This window comes from Chiroxiphia lanceolata, chromosome 4, assembly GCF_009829145.1.
Source record: "Chiroxiphia lanceolata isolate bChiLan1 chromosome 4, bChiLan1.pri, whole genome shotgun sequence".
NCBI lineage: Eukaryota > Metazoa > Chordata > Aves > Passeriformes > Pipridae > Chiroxiphia > Chiroxiphia lanceolata.
In genome coordinates, this window is record NC_045640.1 from 61,402,314 (window position 1) to 61,420,315 (window position 18,002).

Here is an 18,002-nt window from a genome sequence, read left to right on the forward strand (position 1 = left end):
TGTCTTTTCTCCTTTCCTGCAGCTATTTTTTTTTTTTTTTTTTAAGGGATGTGATACTGTGACAGGAGTTAATCATCTGTGAAACCTTCTGGACCAGATTTTTTTTTTTTTATTCCTTTATTGATTTAGTATCTTGCTGAAACTCTCAATTCTCATGATATGAAGAAAACGTACCGTGGCTTTTCAGAATACGGATTGGTATTCTCGCTTCCTTCCAAAGTTGTTTATCTTCTCTTTTTGAACACATGTCCAGTAAGAATTTTTTTTCCTCGAAGCTTAGATTAAAGGGCTTTAAGAGGCAAGGACTGCAAGCCCAACCTCATTCACCTGCCTGTCCCAGAGTTCAAGCACAGGCATGGACAGGAAAGTTGGGCCACATTGTGCCCGTGTTTCCAGGCAACCGTCATGTTAATCAGGAGCATCCAACTGTGCTTGATTATATCTAGTACTTGAAGCAGAAAAGGAACATAAAATAGTTACTCTGGGGAGCAGGCTTGCAAAGTTTTATTTGGCTGCCTGGCTTCAGTGCTTAACATCTTGATAAGGAAATATCCTGGTTTTCATTGTTATTGATCTCCAGTATAAAGATTGGGCAAATAGAATTTTCATGCCTGGGCTGGTAAACTTTCATGGCAATTTCACAAATCCAAACAGGGATGTTTTATGTTTTGCAAGCCTTCCTCATTGTTTCATTTCTTATGAGTTCGTCTTCAGAGCTAGTATTTCTTCTTTTTTTTTTTTTTTTTTTCTGAGCCATTATAACCTGATAAGCTATTTTGCCTTCTGCTCAATAGCTCACTTTCTAGCCAGCTGAGGCATGTCCTTAATTACGGATACTTTGGTTGTCTGCTGTCAGTCAACAAAATTTTTGTACTTTCCTGCTTTGTACCCTATTAACCTCACAAACAAATCTAATTTCTATCACAGACAATGACTGGCAAATTTTCTATCCTTAGCTCCCCTTTTTCATAGTTTGAGACCAGATCATGAACCCAAATCTTCGTTAATTTTCCTTGAAGCAGTCTCATGTGCTGTTCCTAGAGGTAAATTAACCTTCCTGCAGGAAGGTACATGTTGCTGAGCATTTGGGGTAGCGTGATTTGCACCTGAAAAGACAATTCCCACCTTGTACATTAAGGAATATTATGTCATCACATCAGTTATTAGGCAACCTAGAGAATGTGTTATTTCCTGAGTGACAAAACCCCAGTGACCTCACTTAGGTGGTCTTCAAAGATTTAAGTAATCCATATTCAGTGGACTCCTTACGGATTCCGCAGATTCAAGAGTGAAAATAGAATTCAGATATCATTGGCTAATAATTATCTTTTGCTTTCTGTCATCTAGATGAAAAAGGATTTTGATCTAAACCATTTCATACCTGGCTATCAGTAGATTCTTTTAAACACTGCATTGCTTTATCCTTTCCTAGTGTACTATGATAGAACTTTTTCAGCTCTGTAACTCATGGAAATCAGTGAGATGCTGCCCTTGCATTTTAATCAAGATGAACTTGAAAGGTGAACACTGTAAGTGGTAGAAATTATTTATAATTTGGTAATAAAAGTTTATGTCTAGCACTCCAAATTTCACACATCTGCTATGTGCTGGCCTTGAGATATAGAACAATTGCAATTGCCTTTACATTTGGCCTCAGATGAAAGGTCATAAATTACAATGATAGAGTTCGTAGCCATTCCCAGCTCACAAAATTTCCATATTAACATCTTCACCTCAAACATAAATGGTTACAAAGTTACAAAGAAAAGAGTTGTGTTGGCCTTTGTCAACTGAACTTAATGATGGAAGTCAGTGGTTCATGTACTATTGCTAAGTCTTAAGCATAAAGCATCACGGAATCCTTGTTCAGAGGACTTAATTAAAACTTTACAGTTAACTTTAAAAATGAAATGGGATTTTACGGTCTCTCTCTCTCTCTCTCTCTCATCAATGTGCTAAAACCCTCTTCAAAGTTAGGAAGGTTTTTCCCTACCAGCTGTTTGAAATAAAAGTGTTTCCATAGAGCAAGGTGGCTACAGAACACAGAGTGTGTCAGGAGTGTCCAATTTTTCTATTTCTTGTGAGTTGTACATCGTTTATGTAAGTTAAATGCAGATGAAAAACAATCCAGATGACAAAAGAATGTCTGTGGGACATTTTGAATTCAGCCTAAACAATCCCCAGCTACCACCAATAGATGGAAAAAAGTCCCAGTCTTTAAACAGTCCTCAGCTGAAACTTGTGTCAGAGAGGACAAACCCATTCTGGCTACAATCCCAGCACACCCCATGAATTTAACAATCAACCTCAGTGCCCTCTTAGATTAGAAAAAAGAAAAAAAAATTATTGAAAATTATGCAATAAAATAAGAGGTCGAGTTCCAAATCCAGGGAAGCTTTTCCTGTCACTCTCAGAGTGAGAGAGCAGAAGGAAATATCAGGCTCCATGAAATAGTGTCAAGGTAGAGAAGATCTACAATTCAAGATTAGCACTGTTATTGCAGGGTTTCCTGAGGGCCCTGAAGTAAACACAATAGTATGTTTGGGGTTTGAGAGGTGGAAGGAGAGATTCTGCTCCCACTGAAGCCAGTAGAAGTTTTGCTAATTACTTTTCTGTACTCAGCATGCCTCTGTAAGTTATTGGAAAATACTCCTGAGATCTCAAAAGTAATCTATCTCGATCAGCTGGCACCAAAAATATGACCTTTAGACTGACAGTTGTCACTGCTTGGTGGAAAATCAGCCAGCCCACTGGCCCGATTCAAAACTCCTCCAGTGGATTTGGGATAAAACACTCAGCCTGCAGATCCTTTCTGCCAACTTTGGATCAAGAAAGCACAGTACAAGCTTTCTCCACACCTATCCCATGGGACTCCTAAGGGAGAACCTAGCAACAAGAAAGCTTTTGTTTTTCAGTCCTGAAACAACTCCTGTTCCATAAGAGCAGGGATTGGCTTCCCCCTCACTGCTGTGGTCCTCCAGGCTGTAGCAGACTAGTGGGCGTGGCTGGCTGAGGGCTGTGACTCATCACTGTCAGAGGCTGTGCTGTGTGCAGGGCATAGATCCATGCCGGATTTGCACTTGGACACAGGATCCTGAAGCTGACTTCAGGAGCTGTCATAGCCTCCATGCCCTCTGTCCCTTTCTCTTTCCTTCTGGAGCTGTGTTCTTTCGCTTTCATCTTCTGATGCTCTGAGAGTGAGGAATAGGACATTTAGGAATTGAAGGGTACAGGGAGAAGGGAACAGAAGTGCAACAGAAAGGATGTATTGGGACCTCTCTCTTTTTCCTCCTCTGCAAATTTCCTGGTGAGCAAGGAACTGTCAGCAGGTCTTCGGGGAGCTGGGGAGAATAACGTGAGAACTCAGCCTGAGGCTTTCTCTCTGTCTCCTAAACTTTCAGTTCTGTACAAAAGAAAGGGAAGATCCTTAGAAGCTTTCAGAGTTCAACTTCCTCTGAGTTCCTGGGAGTGCACTCTTTGGCTTCCCAAAGGGACCAGCTTTTTCCTGAGCTTTAAGAGGTTTGATATTCCCCTTTGCTTGCATTTGGATGGGAGAGTTCAAACCTTTCAGCATTTGAATGATAGTCTATCGTGCCTATACAGTAAAAGACCAAAGAGGGTTTTCCCTGTAAATGAAGGCTTAGTGAGCCAACATTGTTTTCCATGCCATGCTTAGATCATCAGAAATGCTGATTTCCTGCCATGTTCTCAATTAAAAATTTAATGCTTTTTTAAATTGAACCTTAATCTAAGTGTCAGGTTTGTGCTACAGATTTTAGACAGAACAGCCTAACAAAATTTTGTCTTCTTCAAGTTCTTGCACTGTGATCACCACCTTGGGACGTTCATCTCCTCCTATATGGATTAAGTGACATGATGACCTTCTGTCACATGTTTGTCTCTTCTACTTTCTGTCCTGTTAAAATATAGTTTGACAGATCCTGTCAAAATTGTGCTTTCTATTAAGTAAAGGCTGGAAGCTCCACTTGGTTCTTTTTGCACCACTTAGCTAGATGTTTTTCCTAAAATATGGTGGAAATGAAGCAAAGCCTTTTGTGCTTAGACTTTCTAAAATATTTACATCAAAGTAAATACACGTTCTGGTTTTTTCCATTGTGAAATATCAATTCCAGAAGACATTTCAATGTAACCTTTTCCATAGCCAGTTCAATGTTAATTCAGTACCTCATGTTGAAAACTCTGGTGTCAAGTTTAAGCACAGATAGGAGCTGAAATGGTTACTTTAAATTGACCTGCTGGTGTAAAGCCATCTGTAAGGTTATTCCCCAGCTCCCCAGGAATGCTTCTGACCTGGGGATATGAAGTAAACATGAGGCAACTCTAATTTGTAGTGTGGTAAAAACAATCCATACCATGTCCTGAAATTCAGTGAAGAGGGAAGATTAAAAAGTGCTCAGACACCTTGCTGTCTCTATCTCTGACCCTTTCCACTTAAGGACCCAGTTGATACTCTAGGGAAGAAGTATCATCTGATTCATAGGGTAATTAAGTCTCTTCATGGGAAGTGACTGGATCTGCCATCACCCGACTTTTTCTGGCCTCTCAACTCAATTTTTCCATTTTTCTGACCCTCCACAATTATTTCATATATGGGGAAAATTTGTGTTTGCCTCTCCCCAGAAAAATCCCGAGAGCCTTTCTGTGGATTTCCGCAGGCAGTGGATCAAGGATCAAGCCTAAAATAAATTGAGCAGGTTTTTTTCCATCCACACATTTCACTCTTCCAGAAATTTTAAGATGTAAGCCTGAAACCAGCAGTGCCTCTTCCCCTTATGGAGCAGCTAGCACACTTTAAGTAATAGTTGTAATAGGAGCAAATTGAGTTTTAGTGACACGGACCACGACATATATAAAAAAGAAGTGTAAATAACTGGGAAATCCAAAGCATTTGCTGACACAAACCAAGAAAAATTACTGGAAAATGAAGACATGAAAAAAGAAATCAAGTTTTCAAGCTCTGGACTTACAAATCTTTGGTTTTGTTGCTACGATATATTTGTCCAGTATGTAGAACCTCCTTGGACGTTATGGAAATGCAAGTAAAGAAATAATAATCAAATGTTAGAGAGAAAATAAGTATATAAAGATAATTCAGTTTGTCTATACAAGGAGCACTTTCCTGGATATTAGCCAGACTAGAAGACATGTGTGGAGGCTACCAATCTGTGCTTACTCTGCTGATACACATTACTGTTGTGTGAATCCTGGAAACAGGCAAAAATAGTGCCTGTTGTAATTCAAAATACCTAGGTTCTCATATGCCTCTGCCAGAGGCTTCCAGTGTGATCTTGGGTGAATCACATCCTCAGTGGCTTGGTTCCCACACTCAATTAAGAGAAATTTGATTAGATGGAAGGACTATTTTTATTAGTATAAATTATTTTTGAAGTGGAGGGAAAATAGGGAAGACATATGCAGAAAAATCTCAAATATTCCTAGTTTCAGTGATATTAAATATTTAATCTACTGATAATCTGTGGTGTGAAACAATTAAGTATTTAAAATAATGGAGATTATGGTATAATCACTGTCTTCTTTCTGTGCCTTTACTAATAGGAGAGCTCAGTTTCTTTAGAAATAAAATGTGATTTGATGTCAATGTTATGTCACTCCTAGAGCATTTGTGAGCTGGTATTTTCCAATGGGCCCCAATTTTTGGCCATTGACTAAAAAATCATTATTTCTGAGGTTAAGGGGATGAAATATAATGTGATTCTTTTGTAATGTAAAAACAAAAGTGGGTAAAATCAAAAGGGAGGACTAGAAACTGTATATATATGAAATGATCGGTTTTGTTAAGAATAGAACAAAAGCATAAAGTTTCATATTAAGTCAAAAGTTAATTTTTAAGGGACTACATTTTACAGCCCTCTTATCTTTTTAACTTTATTATAAATTCAGTGAATACACTAGTGAACATAAAGATGCTATCTATAAATATAGATCTGTCAATCTGGTGTGACTGCCTGTGACCCAGTCCCCAGGGCCTGCGGTTTCAGAGGTAGCATAACCTCAAACATAGTGTTCAGATTTGATTCCCTGGTGTTCACACATGCAAGAAAATATTCCTAATATACTTTAGTCTCACCTGCTTCTACAAGAAAAAATATATTACTGGAAAAATTACATAAAACAATACTGAAGGTTAGGTACTAACTCTTCCAGATCTGCAATAACAGATATGAAGGAATATTATCTTCTAGGAGAGGGGAATGATGCAGAGCAACTGACTCATAGTTCCACAGCCTGGTTTACACCTTTCAGGCAAAACTGCCATCTGTGCCATCAGTGCAGCTCCACTAGTCCTAGGAATTGTATGAGCTTTAGGGCAAAACCAACACCCTCCTTTTCTCACTCACCTGGTACTACCTAGAAAATTTAGAGGCCAGTAGCATAAAGTGCCTGTAGCAATCCAGACCACCTGTCAGTAAAAATCGCCCCCTTGCTGCTGCTGCTGGCCCTGCATGGATGTTGAAAACGGTGGAGAATGCTAAGAAAGCGCTCAGCATAGACAAGGTTTGTGACTGTGGAACTGCAAAGGTTCAAAAGGCTCTTCTGAGCAAAATGACAGATGATACAAAAGCCTGGTCAGTGTGGGTAGGAAGGTGTTGGCAACGCTGCTGTAAAATGGATTATAAATCCTTATGACTTGGATCATTAAAGAACTACAGCTCTCATTACTTCTCTCTGCTCTGCTCTGCATCAACAGAGGACTACACACTACAGAGCAGAGGAAGACAATCCCCTCCGCATTCAGGAGAAAGTGGAAGGTGAAGAAGCAAGCTGTGCTCATACCACGCATCGCTTTTCTTCAGTTTCCTGTTTCATTTCATTTCCAGCTCCACTGAGTGACGCATGTTCTTGGCTTCTTTGACATATGTGCAATCCTCTGGTCTCGCCTCATCAGGCCATATCCCAACCATATTGCCTCCTCAGCTCCTATGTTTTTTTCCTATGCATTCACCTCCCTCATCCAAATAATTTTCTTGGGTTTGTTTCTGTTTTCTTGGGAGGGGGTTGTTTTGCTTTGGTTTTTTGCCCCATGGCTTTCACCTGGTGCTAGTCTACTTGGAACTGACATTACCAATTGATTTCACATAACAAACAGAGGACAGCCTAAATATATATTCCAGTCTTAGGATATAGGGTTCAGTCATTAAAATCGATACCTTGGAGGTGAAAGGCTTCATTGTCTATAAATAATTCCTGAGCCACTCATTTCGGCTCCTCTAATAGAGTATCAACAATGGAGTATGGCATTTGGAAGATGAAATTTGAAAACACACATGCTATGCCCATGTGCTGAAGTTTCCTTGATTGGAGGGAATTCTAATGGAAATGGAGAGTAGCAGTGGGTTAGTATTTTTGCACAAAATGGATAAGGAGAATTTTAATTTGTTTTTTTAAACAAAGAAATATCTGTGATAATTTTAGCCCATTATTGAATAATGAATAATTAATGAATAATCACATGCTGTGTAAACAACTCAGGGTTACGCCAGCAAACAATGCAAATTTCCAGTTTTAAATGAGGAAGTTCAAGTGTTGGACAGCCTAGTCCACAGATCTCTTCTCACTTCTGTTGCTGAGCTGCTCTCAAATGTTAAGACAAGTCATCTCATCTCTCTGTGTCTCACTTCCTCCTCTGTAAAACAAGAAGAATGATATATCTAAAGTGCTCTCAGATCAATGGATGAAAACTTTATGTGATAGCAAGGTATTATTAACATCCTAATAATGCCAGGAGAGAAAATGATCAATAATTATTTATATTTTCTTCACTGTTCAGGAGGTATTTATCTACTGACTATATTTTCTAAAGTCACATGCACAACAGCTGAATGTTGTCCCATTCTTGCAGAACATGCAAGTTTTTTTGTATCTATATGACATAAAGATGAAAAAAAGGTTAAATTCCAGTATGTCATTTCTCTCAAGTCTGGAGGACCAAAGTCAAAGGGAAAATCTAATGATTTACTGCATGAGCATGTGCAAAATCTATACATAAATAAATTCTACAAGACTGTATATTCATGGTTTACTCATATTATTTTTTTAAGCTTGAATTTTTTTAGGAATTAAAATAAAAAATAAAGATTGCTCTAAAAAATTGCCCCACATCAAGTAATCTATGTTTAAGGAATCGTGTATTTATTTTTAAAGTAACCTCATTACTACCAGACTACTTTTTCCTTTTGACAGTAAAGCAGAGTGCTTATCTTCCATATTTTCATAATGAAATCTCCCAAGCACAGGATACTGTGGCAGATTTACAGCCTGAGAGCAGCAGAACTGACAGGCATTTTAATATGAAAGGAGATATGATGTCTTTAATGTACAGTGATGTCACTTCTAACAAGGTAGAAGCGTGCTTTTTGCACCGCAATCACCATAAGAAGTGAAACCTGTCTGCTTCAGGAGTCACCTTTTAACCCAGGAAAAGGTCACAAATAATAGAAAAAAGACAGGACTCTGCTTACTCAGGTGGAAGGGCACACTGGTGTTGGAGGAGCAAGGCTATTGTGGATGTGCATTATCTCCAGGAAGCTGAAGCTACAAATAGTCTAGCTAGAGCTAACCTTGAGAACAGAAAAGGAAAGGATAATGAAAATCCTCAAGGGAGTGTTAAACTGAGAGCTGGATTGCCTGTTGACCACCTTTTTTCCTTTTATCCATCATTGATTGGACCTAATAACTTGAAAGTGATATTGACAGCAATATAGTCCACCATTAACTGGACACATGATTATTTCACTGAGAGAAAAGACAGGAACCCAGTACCAAAACCTAAGTATTTCAGTCTACGTTAGACCAATGAATTCACTACTTTGTCTAGGAAATATTTGCCAGTGATTTTAAAGGCTGATTTAAAATTTCTTAAGTCCTTTCTTAAATGAGCTTCCAGCCCCTGACTGAAGGATTTTATCACTTCATTCTGCAGATGCACCGTTCTTAAACATCATATACAAGAACATTAGATTAAAAGGTCATAAAATAGCAAGAAATCTCAAAGTCCAACTTGTACATTGTGTTAGCATTAGGCTGGTGACTTTGGTTAAAGACAGGAAATTAAAATGTGGTCACATATATAGGTATAGATATCTCTTCAAGAGAGTTGCTTCCTCTGAACTAAAATTTCAGAAAATTGACTTTGGATACCATGTCTTTTGGTATTTTGACAGTTTGATCCTGAAGAGACTGTAATAAGGAGGAAAAGAACAACACAACAAGTAATTCTGTTGTTTTCTATTATTTTTTTCAGAAGTCTGAATTTTAAATGAAAGTGATTTTCAGGAGGATCCGAACCATCATATTCTCCTAGCTGGGGTGCTGAGGCACAGAAGCAGTGATGTTCAGGTAAGGTAAAACAAGGAGAAAATCATAGTGTTGGCCAATCTGTATAGTGTTATCCCCAAAATGAAGCATAAATGTCAATGAAGCATGCATGTCTGTGTGTCTTACAAAATCAGAAATCATGGTTGACCTCTTGAAGATGCCTGTAACATTTCACAGCTAGTCCTGTATTGGTTTGAAGTAAATTTTTATAAATTAGTATATTCTTAATGGTGATGTGATTGGTTTTAATTCACTCTGAAACAGATATCTCTCTTCATCCCTCTTCAAAAGGGAGGGAAGAGAAACTGCGAATTGAGGTTTACGTATAGAAATAATCCACTCAAATTTCAGTAGAAAATGTGAGAAATACTGGCAATATCAGTGAATTCTTCTCCCTGCTTTGAGACTGTTCTTCTGACAGCAAAGGAACATTTTGAAGATAAGCCCCGTGTATGCTTAAAGACATGATAATATTTTAATTATATTTTCCAAAAAGTAAAAATACTGGGAAATGACATACAATGTGATATTGCTGTAGATCCATAGATCCCTGAAAAACAAAAAATCTGATGCCATTAATGTAAGGTAATGGTTTGAAAGGTCTTGTAATAGTTTTTAGGGATGCTGTGTTTGGAGAGGAAAGCAGCTCGACAGACACAAGTTGTGAACTGCTTCACTTTCCACGCTACCTTATATCTGTCAATATATTGGTTATGGAGCTGTGCCGAGGCCAGTCTCTAAAGGCAGACTGTCACATTTCTCAAAAGATGAAACATCCCTGAGGGTACAAAGAATTCAGGGACACAAGATGATAGACAGGAGCAGCACTGCAACTCTAACATTTTATGGCTAAGTTCAACGAGTGAGTCCTTTAACGGATAATTGAATTGATGAAAGGCTTACAGTTGCCCCGATTAAGCTTGTTCTTTCTCCATATGTGAGGCTCAGGGTAGTTTAAGCGAAAATTGAAGAAGAAATTCAGGAGAGAGACATTCACAAGCTCTTTGAAAATTGGTCTTGCATGAAAAGCTTGCTATTTGTTATGTTACATGTGCCGTTTGTCCACACAAAGAATCCTGTTGCCCAAGAAGTGCTATTTGCAGCAGCCTTTTTTTTTTCCTTCTAACTAGGGATTTGTAAATATTTTTAGAACATGTCTCGCTGCTTCATGACTCATTCCCCTTATGATCTTTGGTATTTTTCCCATTTGTGATCGTGCAGCATCCCTGTGGCATATGGTCACCTGGGAAAGTATTATTAGGGAAGAAATTAAGGGATTTTAGCTATTTTTAACGGCTCTTGGAAGGTAGAAATATGTAAGAAGAGCCCCATCAAAGCAATATTTTTCAATCTACTGCATTACATCAACCAATATCATTGTTTGTGCTTTCCATTCTATATCCCTCTATTATATCTTTGTTCATAACTGAATTGTAAACTGTCTGGGGAATGTGCTTTGCCTCTGTGCGTGCTTATCCAGTGCCAACTGCAAGAAGGTGATGGTCTCTGACTGGGATCATTAGATGCTATGATAATACAATTTTTAAATAATTGTATTTTGGACCAGGAACTCATAATTTCCTTCTGATGAAAGGAAACGTTAATGGCTACATCCCTTTGCCAACTGCCCTTGTTGAACAGCCAGGAGATGTCTAACCAAGTACTTAGGCAAGCAAGACACACCTTCCAGTGTAACTAGACTTAGGAAGTATGACGTAATTCTTCAAGCCTAAACTTGGATTTAACACTGGAAGTATTAGTAGAATGATGCCATGACAGCATGAGGGTACAGTCAGGAGCAGGACTTACTTTTCATGGCTCAGGAGTAGATCATGTGCTGTGTGAAGTTATGAAAGCTATTGTGAGGTTGCTTAAATAATCTTAATAGAAATTAAATTCCACAACAAAACTTACTATTTAATAACCCTAGCCACGGTTTGGATACTACAGAATACAGCTAACTGATGTAACAACTTACAGATTTCTGATTTGTCACGGGACCTCCACATTGCTGTCAGGTTTAAGGGCAGTGACTGGAGATAGGCCAATTTTAATCCCTGTATTCCTGTTATCCTTCAGCTGTTAAGACAGTAAGGGAAAGGGGCAGTCAATTTATACCTGAGCCTATAATTGATCAGTAGGATCAATAGGATGGCAGCTGCTTATTTTCTTATTTTCAACATAAACTACATGGTTTGCCTATACAAAAGTTTCATTTTTTTTAAATATTTCATTCCCAAATTGCACCTCTAGAGACAGCAGATACCAAGAGAATCTGATGCCAACATCTTAACTTGGCAATGCCTGTTGTTTCATTTGTTCTTGGCCTGCAGAGTCAGACAACATCCTTGCTGGACCGGGACAGTCAGATGTGGCCAACTAATCTGCACTAATCAGTCTGAGTCTTATATAAGTAACTTAATGTGGCTTACAACTTACAAGACTTGGCTAGCGTGCTTATACTCTCTCCCTAAATATGTGTAGGTATATGCTGAGTATTCTAATAGACTTTTTTAGAAAAAAACAGATATATGTAATTCACAATTTCCTTTTATTTATATGCACGTTCTGCACAATTACACATTTCCATTACTCTCACAGGATTAGGTATATGAAATAATAGACCATATACTTAAATATTTATTTTTTTCTTTAAGTAGGGTTGGATTATAACTGTAATTTTTTTCTTTCACCCAAACTGTTTTTGGAATCCTTCCACACGTGTGGCATCATTCGCCATTCTGTTTAGTTAACCAGATTGGTGAGAAGGTTTGACTTTTTAAAGCACCTTCTCCTTATGGAGAATTAAAGGTTATAGCTGGAAAACTGGCCATCCAAGCTCAGTCATTTCTAAGTATTTTGTTAATTTTTCCTGGTTAATGGTCCTTTCAAATTCAGATTGCATGGTCAGTTCAGTCTTGCATCAAACACTCCTCAGAAACAGCAGCTCACAATGGAAAAAGATAACCTATTTCCTTCAAGCACTGTAGCTTTATCTGTGAACTATAGGCATCACATGAAGGTTGATTAAAGTTCTGCTGACACTTAATGCAAAAGAAAAAAAATAAAAATTGCCCTCCTTGCGTGTCTCAAAGGATAGCTATCTCAAATTCTGGCCACTTATCTCTGAGGTCTGTAACTGGCTGATTCTGTTTATCATTTAAGGTGCCCGTGTTTAGAACAACATCCAGAGGATGATGGTAACGAGGAACTGCAGTCATGGCTCCAGAGGAACACATTAGTATTAACCTCAATGCTAGGTCACACACTACCTCCTTTAATGAGGGATGTTAGGACTTCACAAACAGATGCATCTTGAGCTGAAGAGGAACATAACCTTTTCTACCTTATCATGTCAGGTGGCAAATTTGAACCACAGTGGGCTGGAAAAGGCTTGCTCAGCACTGCAGATAATTCAATTCCTCAGTCATCTTTCCTCTTTATCTCCTGTTGACATGCTCCAGACTATAAAACAATAATAGAAACCATGCTCAGATTAATATAAACCTTATGAAGGTGTACAATGGGCTTTGTTCCTTTCCACTTGTTCACCTCTGTGAACTGCAGAATGGGGTGCTGTTGGTGAAGAGGTAAGGGATGAAACCTGGAGTGCATTTTGGTGTCCACCTGTCTGTGTCTGACAGACCACCTTCAAAAGCCTCTGCAACTTTGCCCTGGCTACGTGCAAACCCACAGGGTTTTCGAGGGGGGCTGTTGGTTGTGGACAGGGATATATGAGTTTGACCTCGTCCTTTTCTGTGTGGTGTGATTCTGTCAGTCTGTGTTCCCTTGGAGTTTCTATTTTTAAATATTATATGCATGTGTCCAGAAAATTACCTATGTAAGATTATAATGAAAAGTTTCCCAGGAACCGCCACCTTGTTATCTGTTCCACAATGGGTTCACTCATAAAATAAGCTTGAAATATACCCTATTTCTCTTCAGGTTTTGGAGGATAAAAGTCGTTGATTTCATTAGCCATCAGTCAGGGACAAAACAGCTCGTAGATCTGAAAGTGATGAATCCAAGTATCATTATTTATGGTTGGAAGGCAGCATGATTCAGTGAAATATGCTGCTTTCCCCAAGAGTTACATAAGAATTACCACTTTGATGCTGCTTTGAATCTTGGATAAGCCACGTAAACATTCTGTGACTCAGCTTCCCCTTTTATAAAATGTGGAAAATGGGGGACTTATATTGTCACTGTGAACTGCTTGGAGGCAGCGACAGGGCCTCTTTGCTACACTAACAGTAGCAGTGATCTTTAAGGCAGGACAGCAGCAAGCTGCAGGTGTGTCAGCATTGTCTATTGTCATGGTTTAACCCCTGCCACCAACCAAGCCCCACAGAGCCACTCACTCCCTGCTGGTGGGAGGGGAGAGAGAATTGGAAGGGTAAGAGTGAGAAAATTCATTGGTTCAGATAAAAGCAGTTTAATAGGTAAAGCAAAATCCCCATGTGCAAGGAGAGCAAAGCAGGGAATTCATTCAACACTTCCCAGGGGCAGGCAGGTGTTGGGCCATCCCCAGGAAAGCAGGCCTCCATCGTGTGTATCGGTGGCTTGGGAAGACAAATGTCATCACTCTGAACATCTCCCCCTTCCTTCTTCTTTCCCTAGGTTTATATGCTGACCATGACACCATATGGTATGGGATATCCCTTGGATCACTTGAGGTCAGTTGTCCCAGCTGTGTCCCCTCCCAGTGCCCCCCCAGCCTCCTCACTGGCGGAGTGGGGTGAGAGGCAGAAACCTTGGTTGTTTTTAAGCCCTGCTCTGCCGTAATCAAGCTCTGTGTTAGCAACACTGTTTCCAGCACAAATCCAGAACATAGATCCATAAGAAAAAAATTAAATCCACCCAAGCCAAATCCAGCACACCTGCTCTGCAGGAGTGTGGAGACAAGCAAGTCTGTTGAGTGGCAGCCAAGGCTACAAAAGCTTGGTGACGCCAGAGAATACCTGTAGCCACTGGGCTATCCAGAATGCTGGACTTCTACTGGCTCTGGAAGGCCAACAAGATATAGTGACCTGACAGTAAGGAAGGGAAAGCAAAGCTCTCTCCTAAGAGCTAAGATCATTAGTGGGTATCTAAAGGGGAATACTTGTGGTGACATTGATTTATGCAGTCTTTTAATCGCGTTAAAATAGGTGTAGCCAGTTACATGTTTGCAGTAGAGAAAGCTTTTATGAGGCCAGACTAATGAATGAGCCCCTCTGCACCCTCTAAAATCATTTGAGTCTCTCCCTTGTGCATAGATCAAAATTTTAACAGCAGCCACAGCACAAGTGTGCCAGTACCTAGAGAACAGTCCACTGCAGGCCCATCAGTCAGTGTCCTATTGATCATACTAACAGAAGGGGAGTAGCAGCATATCATTGCTAAAATGTTGCCCTGATTTTATATTTGTGCATTTTTCTAGATCTAATGTAATTTCAATTATATTCTCTACAATTAAATATTATTAAGACCCATGTGCTTTATTAAATTAAAAATGTGCTGGAAGTGTCAGTCACCTTTTTGCATCTGGTACAATGAAAAGGGCTGCAGTAGATCCACATGGAGCCCAAAAGCCTGCTGAGAGGGCTTGAAAGAAGTTTCAGTTAGTGGACAGATGTCTACAGCAAGAAAAATATGCTGATGCTCTAAACTTCTTTATTCTGACCCTCCCATTTACTTACACATGTTAGAGACAGACCTACAGTGAAGTCACTATTGAGACTGAGGAGGATAAGCAATAGCTTTTCAGACATGATCTATTCCTGGTAGCTGATGATTGATTTTAGATGTTTGAATAAATGCACCTACCTTTTTTTTGTAGTTATAGAATCATTTCTGGTGCATAAAAGTGTTGCATTACATCGCCACACTTCCAGAGTGCAGTGGCAGCAATAGCTATATTTCAGCTGCCCTTCTTAATCATTCAGGTCCAAGAAAAGAATGTGCTTTTGAACTGCTTGAGGGACAGCGTGATTGCCATCAAGTATAAGCACAGCTCCTGTTCAAGCTGTGGGGCTGAGGTCAGTGAAGAGCTAGCGCTGATCGATGCCACCCCGACAGAGCCGTCAATAATAAAAGAAATCCATGACAGAAGAGGGTTGTGCTTCATACCACAAGGAGCCTCTTGTCAGCAGCAATGCTGTGTCCTGAGTGGACAACTCATGGGCTAATGAATGAGATGGCTTCCATTTTTAGGATGATAGAACGCAATCATTCATCGAAACTAGGGGGCTGTGCCTTTGGTTATTTTACAACAGCAGTGTCAAGTGTTCTGCTTGTTATGGTTATATTGTGCAATGCTAGAAAAGGTTTAAAGCTGACAGCTAAATTTGTATTGCTAAGTGTAACCTTTTCTGTGATCCAAGAAGTGTTTATCTTGCCCCATATTAGTACTTTGTTCACCATGGTACTCTTTTGCTATGCAGAATTACACATAGGAACTTTTTCCTTCTCCTACATCTGTAGAATACTTCATGGAGAGCAATATCAGCAGGACTGTATGAACAGGGTTCAGGAGTGACAGATACCTATTCTTACCTCTGCTGCTGTAATTCTTATGGGCCTGATCCAAATACACTTGAAGTTTTTACAGGAGGCTTCCATTTGTTTCAATGAACTTTGCGAGAAGTCCCAAGAGACACTTGCCAACTTTTTAGAGAAGAATTGTCAAATAAGGGGAGTCCCACTTAGGTCATTTAGGGACTGATCCTTAAATGATGGTCTCGAGATCTTTGGATCACGCACCCCTTTCAACAAAAAAATACACACCCCACTATACATATAATCATTTATTTACTTATTTATAAATTATATACGTATACTACTGTACTAATAAATTATATATATATTATAAAACATTCACAAAATAGAAATTAAAAAAAGATGAGTCAAAAATGAAATAGATTAAATTATATTTTAAAAAAGTTATTTACCAATGGTACACACAAAAAATTTCTTCCTGCATCCCAGTGGGCTGTCTTGTGTACGCCCCAGTTTGGAGACCATTGTCTTAGGAGGTCCATTCATCAGCAGTGGCAACTTTTCATCATATACCTCCCAGAAGTTTTTTATATACGACTACTTGTGCGCACATCGCTGTTTGGGAACCACTCATTTCTGTGACAGACAAGTTTGAACACTTTACAGTATCGTAAATGGCAAAACCCTTCTCAGTTTTTCCATCTGCAAAGAGGAAAAAACCCCAGGGAATATAACAAGGTTACACACGCTGCAAGTGTTTTTTTGGGAAGGTAACTGTAAGACTACTACTATTATAAGTCTTACAGGATGCTAAACATTGTAACATATATGTTTCTCGGACCAAAACTGTCCTGGACAAACTGAGGAGGCTAATAAATTAGCCTGATATTACCCTTTTACATCATAAGAATGGTCTCATAATTATCATAATTTATGTTAGGATGCCAGAACAATACTTCTTCCCCAAACTAACTGATTCAGCAAAGAATTGTAATAAAAAGGGGCTATCTGTCAGCTTATGCTTTAGCTAGAGTTGAGCCAAATTTTGGACTCACACATGAAAAGCAGCTGTATTCAGCCCTGGTTAAATTCAGCTTGGCCTAAAGAATCTTTTGCACATACCCTTTGTTTTATTCCCCAGAGCATATTCTTAAATATGTGAGAACAAATTATGTTAATTTTCCAATAAGAAAACCCCAAATACAATTAATTTATATTATTATTAAGATATCTGAAAAAACTCAGTAATTTTGTGAAAGGTAAAATTTCCAAAGGTATAAAATTATTCAAAACATGCACAAAAACTGCTTACCTAAATGTCACCATAAAATTTTGAAATCTCCTTCCTAGTTATCTTTCCTTTCTCTGTTTTATGACCTTAGGACAGAGAACATGTCTATTTAATGTCTACATTAAAATGTAGCATGTCTACATTGAAATATTCAATTACTATTATTACTATTAACATGAAAGATTTCCAGATGAAACCTTGGTATAAGAAGCCCATCACAACCACAAGGGTTGGAAACATTTTCTCTTGCCATTTGAAAAATGTTTACGGGAGAAAGAGCTGGAGTCTGTCCCACCATCAGCTCAGACATGAGTTCACTACTCTCCAAAGGGGAGTGCAGTAGGAATTAACTCAGTAATGCCTTGTCTTCTGCTATCACAGGAACTCAGTCATCCTACTAGACTTTATCTACCAAATCAATGTGGTGAGTAATCCATACAATAGCAGCTCATAGCAAAGGAAAGAACAGCATTAAACTGCAACTGGTTGATCCATGGCTAGAACAAAGCTTACCAAGAACTTCAGTTCAAAAAATCACCCAAGCAGAAGAGAAAGAAAAGCTCTGCTTGGGTGAAATTAATGAGACCAATTAAACTCAGAGCTGTGTGTTTTGGAAGAAGGCAATGAGAGGTCTCTGCAAATTCTATAAGGCCAAGGAATCCTCATCTAGAATATTTTTTTTCATTTAAGTGTGTGTGTATTATATACATGAAATATATGTATTTGTGTATGTGATTATATTAAAAGCACAGCATTTGCATACTCAGCAGTAAAACCCAGTTAGTGCAGACATACAGTTAACAAGAAGAAAGTGAGCAGTTGACTTGCTCCTAGCAATGTCATATTTGTCCTCTGTCAGCCTGGACTTTAGCAA